The 18,924-nt window shown below is 39.5% G+C and overlaps 1 protein-coding gene and 1 long non-coding RNA gene across 5 annotated transcripts in view; one reads left to right on the top strand and one right to left on the bottom strand.

The window, feature by feature from the left end:
- Positions 1–18,924, bottom strand: part of ZBTB38 (zinc finger and BTB domain containing 38) — a 153,726-nt gene that overhangs the window by 100,686 nt on the left and 34,116 nt on the right. The gene's annotated exons all lie outside the window — the stretch shown is intronic.
- Positions 1–18,924, top strand: part of LOC119539940 — a 69,023-nt gene that overhangs the window by 42,711 nt on the left and 7,388 nt on the right. For all 3 annotated transcript variants that reach the window (XR_005217977.1, XR_005217980.1, XR_005217979.1), the window contains one exon: positions 2,770–2,867. This is a non-coding gene — a long non-coding RNA (uncharacterized LOC119539940). The remainder of the gene's footprint in view (positions 1–2,769; positions 2,868–18,924) is intronic.

An 18,924-nucleotide genomic window follows, 5' to 3' on the forward strand; every position in this document is an offset into this window, starting at 1 on the left:
CAAAGACCACTCAATTGGGAAAGAATAGTCTCTTCAACAAATAGTGATGGGAAAACTGGATCTCCATTTGAAGAAAAAAAAAAGAGGGAGGACTCCTACCTCACACCACACACAGAAATCAACTCAAAATGGATCAAAGATCTTAATCAAAGAGCTAGAACCATCAAACTCCTAGAGGAAAAAAACAAAGGGAAGCATCTTCAGGACCTTATGTTAGACAATGGTCTCTTAGACTCTACACCCAAAGCGCAAGCAACAAAAGAAAAAATAGATAAACAGGACTTCATCAAAATTAAAAACTTTTATTCCTCAAAGGACTTTATCATGAACGTAAACAACCACCTACACAATGGGAGAAAATATATGGAAAACACAAATCCAAGAAAGGATTAACATCCAGAATATATAAAGAAATTCTTCAACTTAACAACAGAAAGACAAACAACCCAATTAAAAATTGCACAAAAGACTTGAACAGATATCTCTCCAAAGAAGACACACAATTGGTCCAAAAGCACATTAAAAGATGCTCAACATCATTAGCCATTAGGGAAATGCAAATCAAGACTACACTGAAATACCATTTCATACCTATTAGAATGGTTCATATTAAAAATAGAAAATATCAACTTTTGGAGAGAATGCAAAGAAATAGGAACACTCGTTCATTGCTGGTGGCAATGAAAAATGGTGCAGCCACTGTGGAAAACAGTTTGGTGGTTCCTCAGAAAGGTAAGTATAGAACTACCATATGACCCAGCAATCCCACTACTAGTTATATACCCAAAAGAATTGAAAGCAGGGACTCGAACAAATATTTGCACACTGATGTTCATACTGGCATTATTCACAATTTCCAAAAGATGTAAGCAATCCAAGTGTCCATCAACGGATGAATGGAGAAACAAAATGTAGGATACATACACAATGGAATATTGTTCAGCCACAAAAGGAATGAAGTCTTGATACATGTGACAACATGGATGAATCCTGAAGATATCACATTGAGTGAAATAAGCCAGACTGTTTTGAAACAATTAGAATAAGCAACCTCATAGAGTCAGAATCTAGAATACAGGTTACCAGGGGATGAGTTGGGGATAGGAAATGGGAATTCAAGGCTTAAAATGTACAGGGTTCCTATATAGAATGATGTAAATGTTTTGGTAATGGATGGTGGGGGTGGTAGCACAACATTGTGAATGCAGTTAACAGCAATGAAATATATATCTGAATATGATTAAATGGGGAAATATTAGACTGTATATATGGTAACAATAAATATGTTTTAAAAATCCATGGAAATACACTACACAAACAGTGAACCCTAAGTTAGACCATGGAATTTAATTCATAATAAAATTATAAAAATGTGCTATCATCAATTGTAACAAATGTCCCACACCAATGCAAATTGTTGTATAGGAATCCTGTATTTTATGCATGATTTTTCTGTAAACCCACAATGTCTCTAATAAAGGAGGGAAAAAAAAATATCACACACTGTGTGAAAAAGCAATGCGTCAGGCCCTCTGAGAGAAACAGAGCAGTAAGAGATACGCGCCCTTCCAGGAAGAAGGCAACTTGCTGGAGAGACAAGCAATTGGGCTGGACTGGCTGTGAGCAAGTTAGGACATGGGGAACCCAGAGACCTGCAGGACTGGACAAGGCAGGGAAGTCTCGCTGGAGGAAGGGTTCTAGCAGGAAACCTTGCCCATCCAATTTCCTGATTTTGGTTGACTGGAAGCAAGTGGTAGAGAGGAAACAGAAGGCGCCAGGGAAGGGGAAGCTACATGAGCTAAGGAGAGGTGAGGATAGTCACCATCTAATTATGAGGCAGTGTGTGTATGTTAGGCATAAAAGGGAATACATGGAGTTAGACCTGGAGTGTGGGACCAGCTTGTGGAGGGCTTTCAGTGCTGGGCAGAGGAATTCAGACATGACATAGCTGGGTTTCCAATACAGGAATTACATGACAGCAGAGTTTAAGGAGGATTGGCAGGGCAGCTCTGATGGGAGATACCAAGTGTTAGGGGTTCTGTGGGTTAGTAATGATTTCTTTGGAATAATGCTTACGGTATTAAAAACTGCTGACTTTGAAATGCAAGCAATGTGTTGTACATAAAACTTTTAAAGAGGCTTGTAACTTAACATGACTTAATCCACACTATTAGTAAGAGAGAGTGAAAGGATTATTGACTTACAAAATCAACAAGTCCAATCAGGAGGGTTTGGGTTGAAGAAATTTGGGAGCTAGCACAAGTCCAGATGCCCAAGCGGTGACTTCATAAAGTGGTTATGAGAAGCTGCAGAAATTGGCAAACAACAATGTTGTTCAGCTAGACCACACTTGCAAGAGGAGCTGCTCAAGTGTCCCTAGAGACAATTGCTGGAGTCCCAGATAGCTTCTAAGAAACCAGCCAGGAAATAGATAGCCAATACCATCATGTGACACCTGGGAGCAACCTCACTGCACTTAATACTGATTTTGACATATTCATTTGTTCATTCACTCATTCATTCATGAATTTATATCTGCTAAGGAACTATGGAAGGTGTGGGCTTCAGCAGTGGATAACATGGTCTCTACAATCCAGTGGGACAGAAGCACACACAAATCATGGCAGTACAGAGCCATTTTTCTCTCTTGTTCCTTCTTCCCCCTCTCCTCTTCCCTTGGGAAATGAATTCCCTTGTATTGGTAGGTGATTTTTTCTCAGTTTTATCCATGAATTCCTATGTCAACTTTTGCTTTTTGTTTGGTGACAGGAGCGAAAACATTCAATGAGAATTCTAGAATGCCTTACTTTTTCCTGCCTTCTAAGGAGCATGAATTGGAAGAAGTTCTCTAATTTGACTGAGATGAGGTAAGGGATGCACAATTGAACAGTCTGGACCAGAGAGAGCACCCTCAGAGAAGAGCTTGGAGCTCCTAGAAGAAGAAAGATTAGGGTTGGGTTGAGGGTGAGGGCTTGGTTTGGAGAGAAAGAAAGAGGGGGAAGGAGAGAGGGATGAGTGATGGAAAGAAAGTGAAATTGAGGGAGACACAGAACTTGGTGGTGAGAGAGAGTCTGAGTAGCCCTGGTGAAAAGAAGGAATTAGGGGAAAGGGACTGTTGTCTATTTGGAGGAAGTTTTGCTATGTTGTGCTGTGAACGCCCCCTTATCATCATGCTCACTATGCTACTTTTCAAAGCTTTCCACTGGGGGTTGGGAGATTTGGAATTTTGGGTTTTTTTTTTTTTTTAATGTAAACTGGTACTACGACTGAAGGCAGCTCTTGCATTACCTCCAATTTTCCAGTCAAATTTCCTTACACTTCCCGGTCTAAGCATGTGTGGTGTCTGAGCGCTTTGGCATATGAGCATCTATGATCAGGGATATGACTTTTGTGGTTGCAGCATGGAGTGGCCCAGCTCAGCACCGCCTGCTCCTTTATCAGGGAAAACACAGGTCTCACGCTCTACTCTGCTTAGAGACCTGGTTTGTGGTAAAGATTGTCCTCATCCACCCTCTGGCCTACCCCATTTTTCACATCCCCTTCACCTCTGTATCATGTCCAGAATTCATTTAGGCTTTAAGTTCTTCCCCAGTTTCCCTCACCAAGGTATATTGTCATTTCCCCTCTTTTCTTATCCAATCCATTAGCTCAGTGAAGCTAGTTCTCCCTTGAGAGAATGTTTCTTCCATACATTCCTTCTACATCTTTCTTTAAACTTGAACTCTCTCATTGACCTCCTCATCTGTATATCTTCACTCAAAACATACTCTGTATCCTACTCCTTCAACAAAATTTTTATTCTGAGAATTCAAAATATCATAGTGTATATATGCCTTGAAGACAGAGACATTCCCAGAAGGAGGCCTGGTGTGGGGAATACACTTTCTCCAGAAAACCACGTGGCTTCGTTGAGGTCACTGCATGAAATGGGAACCCCCTCTAGCCCTTTCTTGCTCCTTTTTCTGTTTTGTTTTTCTTTATTACCTGACATACTATACATTCATTTATTAAATTACTTAATATCTGTCTCTCCTTCTCCCCTGGAATGTAAGCTCTATGAAGGCAAGCGCCTTGTCTGTATCTCCAGACCTAGAACATGCCTGGCATGAAGTAGATACTCAAAAAATACTAATCAGTATTCCTGGTAGACCTTAGGTACTCAGACAGTTTGGTACTAAATTAAATAATCAGTTAGAAGTGCACTTCTAGAAGCATAAGCTAATAAAAACAAGACTATCTTTGTTCATATTGAAATCTTGTGAAACCAGAGGTTCAGCTAGTATCTTTTCTTTCCTCTCTCATGGGGATTAAAAAAAAAAAAGCCCAACAAGCTTAACTCAGATATAAGTAACAAAATTTTAAATAAAGATTGCATTTAATACTTAATATTTTCAACTTATAATATTGAATCTGAGAAAAATAAAAAGGGAAAACTGATGATATCCATGTTTGTACCCCTAAGTGAAAATCACTGATAATTTTCTCTTTGTAAGACAATTTTTCTTGCTATGGTGGACTTGGACAACATATTTAAATTTGCATTTGGATTGAATGTAGGTCACATGCCTCTTTTTAAAAAATTATGAATCAGAATTCATAATACATGTATGTACCATTAAAAGGATAGCTATACAAGAGCTACTGATTGTACACTTCGGATGGATTGTATGGTCTGTGAATAAAACTGTCAAATAAACAAAAAAAAAGGATAGGTATAAAGCAACTGCTAATCGCCTCCCAAGCCAAATAACAGAGCAGGGCCAGCTCTTTAGGAGCCACCAGTGTGCCCCTCCCTGAGTCCTAAGCACTTCTAACTCCCTGCCCCAAAGCGAACCCAAACCTGATTTCTGTGATAATCTTTCCCCTGCTTTTCTGCACATTTTTCCCCCCTGCATAATTTTACAACCCTTGTTTTATAATTTTGAAGATTTTATCAAAAAAAAAATCATGTGCATTGTTAAGAAAAACAATAAAAGCAATGGTTTTCTGTCTTCCCATTTCTTCTCTGCTGAGGCAACCATTTCTCATCTTTTTAGATATTTCTTCTGGTAGATATCTCTGTATCTTTAAGCAATACATTGCAATTGCATGAACTATCTGCTTTAAGAAGGTGGGTGTAGGGGAGAGAAATGAGCTTACCACCTGTTCCAGTTTGCTGAAGTTGCTATTACGCAAAATACTAGAAATGGATTGGCTTTTATAAAGTGGATTTATTAGGTTACAAATTTACAGTTCTAAGGCCATAAAAGTGTCCAAACTAAGGATCAACAAGAGGATACCTTCACTGAAGGAAGGTCAATGGCGTCCAGAACACCTCTGTCAGCTGGGAAGGCCCATGGCTGGCATCTGCTGGTCCTTTGCTCCCAGGTTGTGTTTCAAAATGGCTTTCTTCAAAATGTCTCTGGGCTTCTGTCTTTCATAGCTTCTTTTAGCTCTTTGCTTAGTTCTCCTGGGGCCTTTCTCTCTAAGCATCTGGGAGTTCTCTCTTAGCTTCTCTGCGTCAAATTCTGGGCTTTGTCTTTTAGCTTAGTGTCTCCAAATGTCCCTCTGTCTGCATCTCCCAGCGTCTCCAAGCATCTGGGTCTGTGTCAGCTCTTGCTTCTCTCAGGGGCAAACTCTGAATTACATATCTTAGCTTCTCTCTAAAATCTCTCTCTCTGAGCTCCTAATCTCTGTGAGCTCTCTTAAAGGACTCCAATAAATGAGCCAAGACTCACCCTGAATGGGTAGGTTCACATCATGGAAATGATCTAATCAAAAGGTCTCATCTACAGTTGGGTGAGTCACATCTCCATGGAAATAACTTAATTCAAAAGACTAATAAGTATGCCCCCATAAAATTGCATTAAAGAACATGGCTTTTGTGGGAGACATAATACATTCAAACCAGCACACCAACAGTAAAATAAAAATTTCAATGGGATCGGACCTGTCATCAGCCAACACTGGAGGCCAGAAAGCATTTTTCAATATTCCAAGAAAAAACAATATTCCAAGAAAAAAACTATTTTCAACCTAAAAATCTATTTCTAGCTGAGGTAGCAATTAAATGTAAGAATTGAAAACAAGGTCAAAAAAAATTATCACCTATACATTCTTTCTAAAGAAGTTACCTGAGGATCCCCTTCAGCAAACCAAAGAAGTAAGACCAAAAAGAACAAAATGTGGGATCCAGAAAACAGTTTAAGCCAATTAAGATACCGGGCAATCCTTGTACAGAAGCCTAGAGAGGAAGTTGTCCAAATTGGAGCAGAGAAGACTAAGGAAAAAGGAAGGGGATTTGATAGAATACCCAAGTAGATAAGAGATTAGATAAATTTGAAAACAAAATAATGGCAAAGAATCTCAGGCAAATAAAAACTCCTGGAAAAAAAAAGCAAAAAAGCTATACAAGAAAAGAAATGTAATCAAAATGATTACTAGCCCTATAGCAAACAATATTTTATGGTCACAATAATGTAAACTCTTACTCATTTTTTCAACTCCTAGACTCAGCCTATAGAAAGAGAACAAAAGACTTAGTTGTGGTCCCCAAACAGATTCTAAATGTCATGGAAGATCTTTCTGTATCCCTAATGTATTAATTTAATGATGGCATGTCCAGGAAACTCATATCCTTCAACTCTGGAAAATGTCTTGTATTTCCCAATGTCTCCTTTCTCTTTCAGTAACTTCTATTAGTCCAATGAGGAACTGTGCCCGTTTGGATGTATTATGTCCCCCAAAACACCATGTTCTTCAAAGAAATCTTGTGGGGGCAGACATATTAGTGTTGATTAAGTTGGAACCTTTTGATTGAGTGTTTCCATGGAGATGTGACTCAATCAACTGTGGGCAAGATCTCTGATTGGATAATTTCCATGGAGTTGTTACCCTACCCATTCATGGTTGGTCTTAATTAAATCACTGGAGCCATATGAAAGAGCTGAAAAACAGAAGGAACTCAGTGTTGCAGCTTAGAGAGACATTTTGAAGACCGTCATTGAAAGCTGACACTGACATTTTGGAGAAAGCCATTTTGAAATGCAACCTGGGAGCAAGCAGACACCAGCCACATGCCTTCCCAGCTAACAGAGGTTTTCCAGATGCCAATGGCCTTTCATCAGTGAAGGTACCCTATTGCTGATGCCTTACCTTGGACATTTTATGTCCTTAAGACTCTAACTTTGTAACCAAATAAATCCCCTTTATAAAAGCCAATCCATTACTGTATTTTGCATAATGGCAGCATTAGCAAACTGGAACAGGAACATTCTGGATTAGCTTGCTATGATTCCTTTCTCTTCTCTATGATTTCTATCTCTTTGTTTTTTCTCTGAGATATTTCTTTGAATTTATATTCTTTGAATTCATATTCCAAAGTTTCTATTGATTTCTTTTGACAAATGTATTTTTAATTTCCAGTACCTCTTTACAGTTTTCTGATTATCCCTTTTTATTTGCTTCACATTCTTTCATGATACAATATCTTTTCAAATTTCTCTGAGGATACTAACTGGGGTATCTTTTTCTCCTTTTTGGTTTCTGTCTTTACTTTTCTCTGTGGGATCATTCTTATGCTTATTTTTTTATATATATCTTTACTGCTGTAGCTTTTCCTCAAATATCTGGTCACCTTTGGTTGTCTTTACTCAGAATGAGGCAATAAGATGCTATTTAACTTTATTTATTGTACTTGCATGAGGCTCATTAATTGAGTGCTTAGCATGAGCTAGCTCTGCCAGTTGCTTGCTGTGTGAGCTTAGGTAAGTCACCTAACTACTCTGTGCTTCAGGTTCTTCCTAGCGTTGTTGTGAGCATTAAGTGAATTAATATACAATGTGCTCGTTACAGTGCTATATAACTATTTGCCTTTTCTACTACTATCATTATAACTACTTGTCAGGAACCCAGCTATTTGGCCAAGGAACTCCTAAATGCCAGGATATCAGGGGTGTTATCTTTGGTCCATTACATTTTTTTTTTTTTTTTTTTTTTTAATCATCATTTTATTGAGATATATTCACATACCACGCAGTCATACAAAACAAATTGTACTTTCGATTGTTTACAGTACCATTACATAGTTGTACATTCATCACCTAAATCAATCCCTGACACCTTCATTAGCACACACACAAAAATAACAAGAATAATAATTAGAGTGAAAAAGAGCAATTGAAGTAAAAAAGAACACTGGGTACCTTTGTCTGTTTGTTTCCTTCCCCTACTTTTCTACACATCCATCCATAAACTAGACAAAGTGGTGTTTGGTCCTTATGGCTTTCCCAATCCTATTGTCACCCCTCATAAGCTACATTTTCATACAACTGTCTTCGAGATTCATGGGTTCTGGGTTGTAGTTTGATAGTTTCAGGTATCCACCACCAGCTACCCCAATTCTTTAGAACCTAAAAGGGTTGTCTAAAGTGTGCATAAGAGTGCCCACCAGAGTGACCTCTCGGCTCCTTTTGGAATCTCTCTGCCACTGAAGCTTATTTCATTTCCTTTCACATCCCCCTTTTGGTCAAGAAGATGTTCTCCGTCCCACGGTGCCAGGTCTACATTCCTCCCTGGGAGTCATATTCCACGTTGCCAGGGAGATTCACTTCCCTGGGTGTCTGATCCCACGTAGGGGGGAGGGCAGTGATTTCACCTTTCAAGTTGGCTTAGCCAGAGAGAGAGGGCCACATCTGAGCAACAAAGAGGCATTCAGGAGGAGACTCTTAGGCACAAATACAGGGAGGCCTAGCCTCTCCTTTGCAGCAACCGTCTTCCCAAGGGTAAAACTTATGGTAGAGGGCTCAACCCATCAAACCACCAGTCCCCTATGTCTGTGGTCATGTTAGCAACCATGGAGGTGGGGTAGGCGAATACCCCTGCATTCTCCACAGGCTCCTCAAGGGGGCACTACATCTTTTTTTTTTTTTTTTTCCCCTTGTTTGTCTTTTTTCTTTTTTTTTTTTTTTTTTTTTTTTAACTTTCCCTTCTTTTTTCAAATCACCTGTATGAAAAAAAAAGTTAAAAAGAAAACAAACATACAATAAAAGGGCATTTCAAAGAGACCATAGCAAGGGAGTAAGAAAAAGACAACTAACCTAAGATAACTGCTTAACTTCCAACATGTTCCTACTTTACCCCAAGAAAGTTACATAATATAGCAACATTTCAGTGAACTTGTTCCTACTACAACCATCAGAAATTAACAGACCATAGTCATTTCTGGGCATCCCCAGAACGTTAAATAGCTTATCTGTTCTTCCTGGATTATTGTTCCCCCTTCCTTAATTGCTCTCTACTGCTAGTTCCCCTACATTCTACATTATAAACCATTTGTTTTACATTTTTCAAAGTTCACATTAGTGGTAGCATATAATATTTCTCTTTTTGTGCCTGGCTTATTTCACTCAGCATTATGTCTTCAAGGTTCATCCATGTTGTCATATGTTTCACCAGATCGTTCCTTCTTACTGCCGCGTAGTATTCCATCGTGTGTATATACCACATTTTATTTATCCACTCATCTGTTGAAGGACATTTGGGTTGTTTCCATCTCTTGGCAATTGTGAATAATGCTGCTATGAACATTGGCGTGCAGATATCTGTTCGTGTCACTGCTTTCCGATCTTCCGGGTATATACCGAGGAGTGCAATCGCTGGATCGAATGGTAGCTCTATATCTAGTTTTCTAAGGAACTGCCAGACTGACTTCCAGAGTGGCTGAACCATTATACAGTCCCACCAACAATGAATAAGAGTTCCAATTTCTCCACATCCCCTCCAGCATTTGTAGTTTCCTGTTTGTTTAATGGCAGCCATTCTAACCGGTGTTAGATGGTATCTCATTGTGGTCTTAATTTGCATCTCTCTAATAGCTAGTGAAGCTGAACATTTTTTCATGTGTTTCTTGGTCATTTGTATTTCCTCTTCAGAGAACTGTCTTTTCATATCTTTTGCCCATTTTATAATTGGGCTGTCTGTACTATTGTCATTGAGTTGTAGGATTTCTTTGTATATGCAAGATATCAGTCTTTTGTCAGATACATGGTTTCCAAAAATTTTTTCCCATTGAGTTGGCTGCCTCTTTACCTTTTTGAGAAATTCCTTTGAGGTGCAGAAACTTCTAAGCTTGAGGAGTTCCCATTTATCTATTTTCTCTTTTGTTGCTTGTGCTTTGGGTGTAAAGTCTAGGAAGTGGCCTCCTAATACAAGGTCTTGAAGATGTTTTCCTACATTATCTTCTAGGAGTTTTATGGTACTTTCTTTTATATTGAGATCTTTGGTCCATTTTGAGTTAATTTTTGTGTAGGGGGTGAGGTGGGGGTCCTCTTTCATTCTTTTGGATATGGATATCCAACTCTCCCAGCCCCATTTGTTGAAAAGACCATTATGGCTCAGTTCGGTGACTTTGGGGGCCTTATCAAAGATCAGTCGGCCATAGATCTGAGGGTCTATCTCTGAATTCTCAATTCGATTCCATTGATCTATATGTCTATCTTTGTGCCAGTACCATGCTGTCTTGGCAACTGTGGCTTTATAATAAGCTTCAAAGTCAGGGAGTGTAAGTCCTCCCACTTCGTTTTTCTTTTTTAGAGTGTCTTTAGCAATTCGAGGCATCTTCCCTTTCCAAATAAATTTGATAACTAGCTTTTCCAAGTCTGCAAAGTAGGTTGTTGGAATTTTGATTGGGATTGCATTGAATCTGTAGATGAGTTTGGGTAGAATTGACATCTTAATGACATTTAGCCTTCCTATCCATGAACATGGAATATTTTTCCATCTTTTAAGGTCCCCTTCTATTTCTTTTAGTAGAGTTATGTAGTTTTCTTTGTATAGGTCTTTTACATCTTTGGTTAAGTTGATTCCTAGGTAGTTGATTTTTTTAGTTGCTATTGAAAATGGTATCTTTTTCTTGAGTGTCTCTTCAGTTTGTTCATTTCTAGCATATAGAAACATTACTGACTTATGTGCATTAATCTTGTATCCCGCTACTTTGCTAAATTTGTTTATTAGCTCTAGTAGGTGTATCGTTGATTTCTCAGGGTTTTCTAGATATAAGATCATATCATCTGCAAACAATGACAGTTTTACTTCTTCTTTTCCAATTTGGATGCCTTTTATTTCTTTGTCTTGCCGGATTGCCCTGGCTAGCACTTCCAGCACAATGTTGAATAACAGTGGTGACAGCGGGCATCCTTGTCTTGTTCCTGATCTTAGAGGGAAGGCTTTCAGTCTCTCACCATTGAGTACTATGCTGGCTGTGGGTTTTTCATATATGCTCTTTATCATGTTGAGGAAGTTTCCTTCAATTCCTACCTTTTGAAGTGTTTTTATCAAAAAGGGATGTTGGATTTTGTCAAATGCTTTTTCAGCATCTATTGAGATGATCAATTGATTTTTCCCTTTCGAGTTTTTAATGTGTTGTAATACATTGATTGTTTTTCTGATGTTGAACCATCCTTGCATGCCTGGAATGAACCCCACTTGGTCATGGTGTATGATTTTTTTAATGTGTCTTTGGATTCGATTTGCAAGTATTTTGTTGAGGATTTTTGCATCTATATTCATTAGGGAGATTGGCCGGTAGTTTTCCTTTTTTGTAGCATCTTTGCCTGGTTTTGGTATTAGATTGATGTTAGCTTCATAAAATGAGTTAGGTAGTGTTCCATTTTTTTCAATGTTTTGAAAGAGTTTGAGTAAGATTGGTGTCAGTTCTTTCTGGAAAGTTTGGTAGAATTCCCCTGTGAAGCCATCTGGCCCTGGGCATTTATTTGTGGGAAGATTTTTGATGACTGATTGGATCTCTTTGCTTGTGATGGGTTGGTTGAGGTCTTCTATTTCTTCTCTGGTCAGTCTAGGTTGTTCATATGTTTCCAGGAAATTGTCCATTTCTTCTACATTATCCAGTTTGTTGCCATACAGTTGTTCATAATATCCTCTTATAATTTTTTTAATTTCTTCAGGATCTGCAGTTATGTCACCTTTTTCATTCATTATTTTGTTTATATGGGTCTTCTCTCTTTTTGATTTTGTCAGTCTAGCTAGGGGCTTGTCAATCTTGTTGATCTTCTCAAAGAACCAACTTTTGGTGATATTTATCCTTTCTATTGTTTTTTTGTTCTCTATGTCATTTATTTCTGCTTTAATCCTTGTTATTTCTTTTCTTCTACTTGGTTTAGGATTGGTTTGCTGTTCATTTTCTAGCTTCTTCAGTTGATCCATTAGTTCTTTGATTTTGGCTCTTTCTTCCTTTTTAATATATGCGTTTAGTGCTATAAATTTCCCCCTTAGCACTGCTTTTGCTGCATCCCATAGGTTTTGGTATGTTGTGTTCTCATTTTCATTCGTCTCTATATATTTAGCAATTTCTCTTGCTGTTTCTTCTTTAACCCACTGATTGTTTAGGAGTGTGTTGGTTAACCTCCAGGTATTTGTGAATTTTCTAAGTCTCTGATGGTTATTGACTTCTAATTGTATTCCATTGTGGTCAGAGAATGTGCTTTGAATGATTTCAATCTTTTTAAATTTATTGAGGCTTGTTTTATGTCCCAGCATATGATCTATTCTGGAGAAAGTTCCGTGAGCACTAGAAAAGTATGTGTATCCTGGTGATTTGGGATGTAATGTCCTGTAGATGTCTGTTAAATCTAATTCATTTATCAGATTGTTTAGGTTTTCAATTTCCTTATTGGTCTTCTGTCTGGTTGATCTATCTATAGGAGAGAGTGATGTGTTGAAGTCTCCCACAATTATTGTGGAAACATCAATTGCTTCCTTTAGTTTTGCCAATGTTTCTCTCATGTATTTTGTGGCACCTTGATTGGGTGCATAGACATTTACGATTGTTATTTCTTCTTGCTGAATTGCCCCTTTTATTAGTATGTAGTGGCCTTCTTTGTCTCTCAAAACATCCCTGCATTTGAAGTCTATTTTATCTGAGATTAATATTGCTACACCTGCTTTCTTTTGGCTGTAGCTTGCATGAAATATTTTTTTCCATCCTTTCACTTTCAATTTCTTTGTGTCCCTGTGTCTAAGATGAGTCTCTTGTATGCAACATATTGATGGTTCATTTTTTTTGATCCATTCTGCGAATCTATATCTTTTAATTGGGGAGTTTAATCCATTTACATTCAACGTTAAAACCGTGAAGGCATTTCTTGAATCGGCCATCTTATCCTTTGGATTATGTTTGCCATATTTTTCCCTCTCTCTATTAATATCCTTTATTGTACCCATACCGAATCTCTTTAGTACTGAACCTTTCTCCAAGTCTCTCTGTCCTGTCTTTGTTTCTCTGTCTGTAGGGCTCCCTTTAGTATCTCCAGTAGGGCAGGTCTCTTGTTAGCAAATTCTCTCAGCATTTCTTTGTCTGTGAAAAATTTAAGCTCTCCCTCAAATTTGAAGGAGAGCTTTGCTGGATAAAGTATTCTTGGCTGGAAATTCCTCTCTCTCAGAATTTTAAATATATCGTGCCATTGCCTTCTCGCCTCCATGGTGGCTGCTGAGTAGTCACTACTTAGTCTTATGCTGTTTCCTTTGTATGTGGTGAATTGCTTTTCTCTTGCTGCTTTCAGAACTTGCTCCTTCTCTTCTATGTTTGACAGTGTGATCAGTATATGTCTCGGAGTGGGTTTTTTTGGATTTATTCTATTTGGAGTTCGCTGAGCATTTATGATTTGTGTATTTATGTTGTTTAGAAGATTTGGGAAGTTTTCCCCAACAATTTCTTTGAATACTCTTCCTAGACCTTTACCCTTTTCTTCCCCTTCTGGGACACCAATGAGTCTTATATTCGGACGCTTCATATTATCTATCATATCCCTGAGGTCCATTTCGAGTTTTTCAATTTTTTTCCCCATTCTTTGTTTTATGCTTTCATTTTCCATTCTGTCATCTTCCAGGTCACTGATTCGTTGTTCAACTTCCTCTAGTCTTGTACTATGAGTGTCCAGAATCTTTTTAATTTGGTCAACAGTTTCTTTAATTTCCATAAGATCATCCATTTTTTTATTTAGTCTTGCAATGTCTTCTTTATGCTCTTCTAGGGTCTTCTTGATTTCCTTCATATCCCGTACTAGGGTCTCATTGTTCATATTTAGTTCTTTGAGTAGCTGCTCTAGGTGTGTCTCTTCTGGTCTTTTGATTTGGGTGCTTGGGCTTGGGTTATCCATATCGTCTGGTTTTTTCATATGCTTTATAATTTTCTGTTGTTTTTGGCCTCGTGGCATTTGCTGTCCTTGATAGGGTTCTTTTAGGGTTTGTAGACCAGTTGAAGTCCTTATCTCTAATTTATCAGATCTACAGCTTCGTGGAGTACACTTTCTCTAACTAACCAGCAGGTGGCGTCCACGAGCCACCTGTTCTCCACAAGCCAGATCTCCCCCGCTTAGCCTTTTTGGTGAGTGGGGGAGTGAGTCTTGTGGGGCCCAATTGGTGTCCCAAGCTTGCGTGTGTAGTTGGTGTTGCCTGCCCTGTATGTGGGGCGTGTTTCTGGGCAGTCGGGGAGGGGGGGTGGCCCTAACAATCAAATCTCCCTGATGATCCTAGAGTTTTAAAGCTACTGCAATAGTCTAATCCTTCAGTTCAGTCCTGCCACAGTTTGTCTCTGCCACTGACCCACAAGTCTTTGGTATTGGCGTATGGCTCCTGAGACTTGCAAGTGGGCCCCTCTTCCAGGCTGTGCACCCCGGGTCCTCTGTTGAGGGATGACTGTGCTATGTCACAGGTGAGTGCCGTCCCCCCAGGGCAGTTCTGGGCTGCTGGGCTGTGTTGGGAGGCTCCCAGTCTGCTCAAATGATGGCTGAATGGGGCTCTGTTAATTCACACTGCTCCCCCTTCCCAGCTCTGGGACATTCAGCTGAGGTTGCAGGGAAGGCTAATGTCCACGCCCAGTTTTGTGGTGTGTGCCTGTTATTTGAAGCACTTCCGTCACACTGGGTTGTCTGGGGCAGCTCTGGGCTATGGGGCTGGTGATGGGCAGGAGTGTTTCCTGTCCACCAGGATGGTGGCTGTGAGCGGACACCCCCCCTTTTCTTGGGAAGTTGTGTTGTTTAGTGAATTTTCTCAGCCACTGGATTATTGCCTTTTGTCTCAGAGCTCTCTTATTTCTGCTCTTGACTTGACGTGCCCAAATTTCAATTCTTTGAAGCTTTCTGTATTGAGCTTCTTAGAGTAATTGTTTTAGAAAAAGCAAAAAGGATTTAAAAAAAAAAAAAAAAACGGCCCTCCTCAGAGATCTAATGGGTTATTGAAATGCTAATAGACAAAGCAACCAGGGCCATTAAGGAAAGGTGCCCTGGGCAGAGAGATCAGCCTTGCTTCGGGATTTGCATATGCGCCTCAAGGCCTGATCTCCGCCCTTCCCCTTTCTGTGTTCACCAGAACTCCAAAAATCCTCTGCTTTTACTTTGGAGCTTCTCGTGTTGTTTTCCTTCTATGCCCGTCTCCTCTCTGCTGGGCTGGCTGCTCTCAGAGTCTCTGGTGTCTGGCCTCAGTCTATCTATGGTTGGAGTTTGAATCAGTAGAATGAGTTTCCGATGAGAGCAGCCACTGCAATTCTCCCTTCTCCTTCCTGGAGCTGACAGCCCCTCCTCCCCCGGGACTGAGCCTGGCAGGGAGGGGCGCGGGTCCCCTGGCCGCAAAAACTTACAGATTTCGCTGATCTCAGCAGTTCCACGTTTTCATGAGTGTTGTATGAAGTATGCCCAAAGACAGATTGCTCTGTGGTGTCCAGTCCACGCAGTTCCTGGCTTTTTACCTACTTTCCTGGAGGAGTAACTAAAACATACAGCTCACCAGTCTGCCATCTTGCCCCGCCTCTCGGTCCATTACATTTTATAGAGAGGAGAACAAGGTGGTTGTTGGTTTTTCTGGAGGGCGAAGGGCCAATCTGGTTGCCAAGTGGGCTGATAGGTCAACTGCTCCTTTGTGGTTGTTTAGCATTTCCCATGTTTCAGCCCCATCACTCAACTGATGTTTCTGAATTGCCTAAACTCCCAAATTCTGCATTGCAAAAGATTTTCTTCTGGGCTTTATTCCCCTCCACCACCCCACACCCCCCACCTTGTGTAATCTAGGTTTGGCTTCTTCTGTCCTCTTTCTTCTGCCACCAGTCCTCCATCCACTGTCCACCTCCACTCATCTACCAAGAGTCCCTCCACCATTACTAGCTGTTTATCACTTTTGAAATGCCTTTGCTACCATTTTAGTGGGGTCTTAGTGAGGACAAAATCAAACATGTTTAATCTGCTATTTTTACTCAGATGCTTATATACCATCTTGACAGATAAAGTAGCAGGCTACATGTTTGAAATTCTAGTTCTCTTATGTGACTTTTTTTTTTTTTAACACTTGTGGGGTCCTTTAAGCTTGGACAAAATGAAGGAGGGAGGAAAGAAAGAAAGTGTTACCCTAAGTGACTTACTTTTAGTTGAGGGCTCTAAGAAGATAGTTTACAAATCCATTCTCCTCCTGGAATAATATGGTTGGCGGGAATTTGCAGTTGGCAGGAGAGACGATTTTGGGCAAAGGTTCAGGAAAGATATTGTAAGTAATGATAAAAATAAACCACTTAGAGAGAGAGATGTAAATTACTTCCAAGTTTCAGAAGTTATTATGAGCATTGTACTGTAACTACTACTAGATCATTGTTCCATGATTCTATTGCTGGAAGTTGGTATGTATATTAGCTCAGGAATGAATGTGAGCTATTTCGGCAAAATATAGCAGTAGTTCTACTAGGAACAACAATCATTTGTTGACTTATGAGTCACTGTTTCCATTACATTTATCATATAAATGTACTGAGTAAAATTAGACCACTGTTTTGAAGCTTAAAGTGGTGAAATTCTTAAGCATTTATGAAATTTAAGCATTTAAAAAATTTTTATTGAAACATAATAACTTCAATAGATTAAGAAACTACCCTTCAAACAAATTATTACAGATAATAATAGATTGCTAAGCACAACTCTAATTAAAGAATCTGCTATGTTAAAGGAAAATGTGTTTAACCATGACATATGTATCAGTCAGTGTCTAACTGAGTATTATAACAGAAGGAATTTAATACAGGGACTTGGTTATACAGGTGATGAGAATCTGAGCAGCTTAGATTAGCACAGTGAGAAGCCACTTCTGATCCTGAGCTGGAGGTACAAACAGACAGTGTTATCAGAGCCTAGGGGCTGGCATCAAGGATGGAAACTGGCACCATAGACAGCCTTTCTGGTAAGAGCTGGAGCCATGCTATGGTCACTATAAGAGACACCATCCAAGATAGAGAGGCTTAGGGAGAAAAACCCCAGCTTTTCTTCCTCCCACCCTCTACTGCCTCTCAATGGATGAGCCCAGCTGGAATCCAGGCAACCTGGGGGTGTGGGAAAACCTGTCTGCAGGGGTAAGCTCTGCTGAGATTCAAAGCAGAACAGGGCAAGAGTGAAGAATGGAACTGAAAACAAACAGGCCCAGGGCCTGTACAACATGCACATCATATTATTCACAGTATGGGCATCCCTTAGGTTAAACATATGCTGTGTCTATTAATATATGTGTATAGCTCTGCAGCTCTCTGTGTACTGAGAACAAATTAGAGCCACAGTCTTAGCCAATTCAGCCAGGACTATCTTAATGAATAAAGATCAAGTTCAAATGAGCCATAAACTTTTGCTATTATATTTAAAATTATATGACATATTTTAGCTTTGAAATCAGGAAAACATTTCAGCCTTTGGACATGGAAACTATTTCCCTGTACTCTCAGTTTATAGCCAATCATAACACTAGGAGCTCATAGTCTAAGATGCAGAACTATAATTCCCATGACTGCATAAGACTGTGCAACCTATTGACAACTCATAAATAGTATGGCTTTTAAATTGCTAACATCTAATTTTAATAAATTTCATGAGACTATGAAAGACTAATATTCCGAAACCTAGGCTTTACAAATAATGAAGAACAGTTCTTTAGGTTTTCCCTTATAAAAGTTAGTAGTGGAAGTGCTGAGCTGACTGTTTTCCCTCACTAATTTCTGCCTGGCCAATGGCAGAATAAAACATTTGTAGTAGATGGGTAGACGGTGCTTTTTTTTTTTTTTTTTTACAGAGAGTGAGTCTGAGAGTCTGAAAGCTACAGGTATGTGGAGAAGGCTTGAGTCTTGGCCTCCTTCAGATATCAACTTTAGGCCATAAAGGAAACCCAGAATGTCTGAAAGGGGGCAGAAATGCCTTCAGACTGTGCTTTCTAGAAAGAGCTGATGGCTGGCTATGTGGAGTGGGCCAGGCTAAGTCTGGTTGGGCAGGGCATTTACTCATTTTCTGTTTATCTTGAGTCTAAGCATCTACCCATAAGTCTCCCCCTGTTGAGTAAGACTTTAAGCCAAGAGGAAACAAAAACTTTAAGAGGCTGTAGAGTGTGCTGACTTTTTTCATCCTCACCTTTTGTTGCAAAAGAATAATAGCTTGGGTGAATGAAAGGGAATGATACAACTAATTCCAAATAATTATAATAAAATGGGTAGAAGGAAAAAAAGGAGAGAGAGTAAAATAATTAAAAGGAAGGGGCCAATGAGGACACCTCTCCTATCAATGGGAAATATTTATTTTAATACTGCTACACCCTCCACAACCCCAACTACAAGAAAATCTCCAGCTAATTACCCTGGAACTGTTCAAATAATCTAGATGCATAGACCAATAAAATCTCTGGGATAAGACCCAGACATCAGTATTTTCTAAAGGTCCCCTGTGATTGCAATGTACAATCAGGATGGAGAACCTCTGAGGTCAGCCCCATCTTGGTCTTAACAGGGCCAAAAGTCGAACAGGACTTGTGTAGAGATGTGATGGCTTGACTGTTTCATTTGGTAAGAAATTAGACACTTCTTAGGGCAGTAGTTCCCAGTGAAATTTTCCAGGAAATTTCTTGCGACATTGTGGCCTC

Source organism: Choloepus didactylus, chromosome 1, assembly GCF_015220235.1.
Source record: "Choloepus didactylus isolate mChoDid1 chromosome 1, mChoDid1.pri, whole genome shotgun sequence".
NCBI lineage: Eukaryota > Metazoa > Chordata > Mammalia > Pilosa > Megalonychidae > Choloepus > Choloepus didactylus.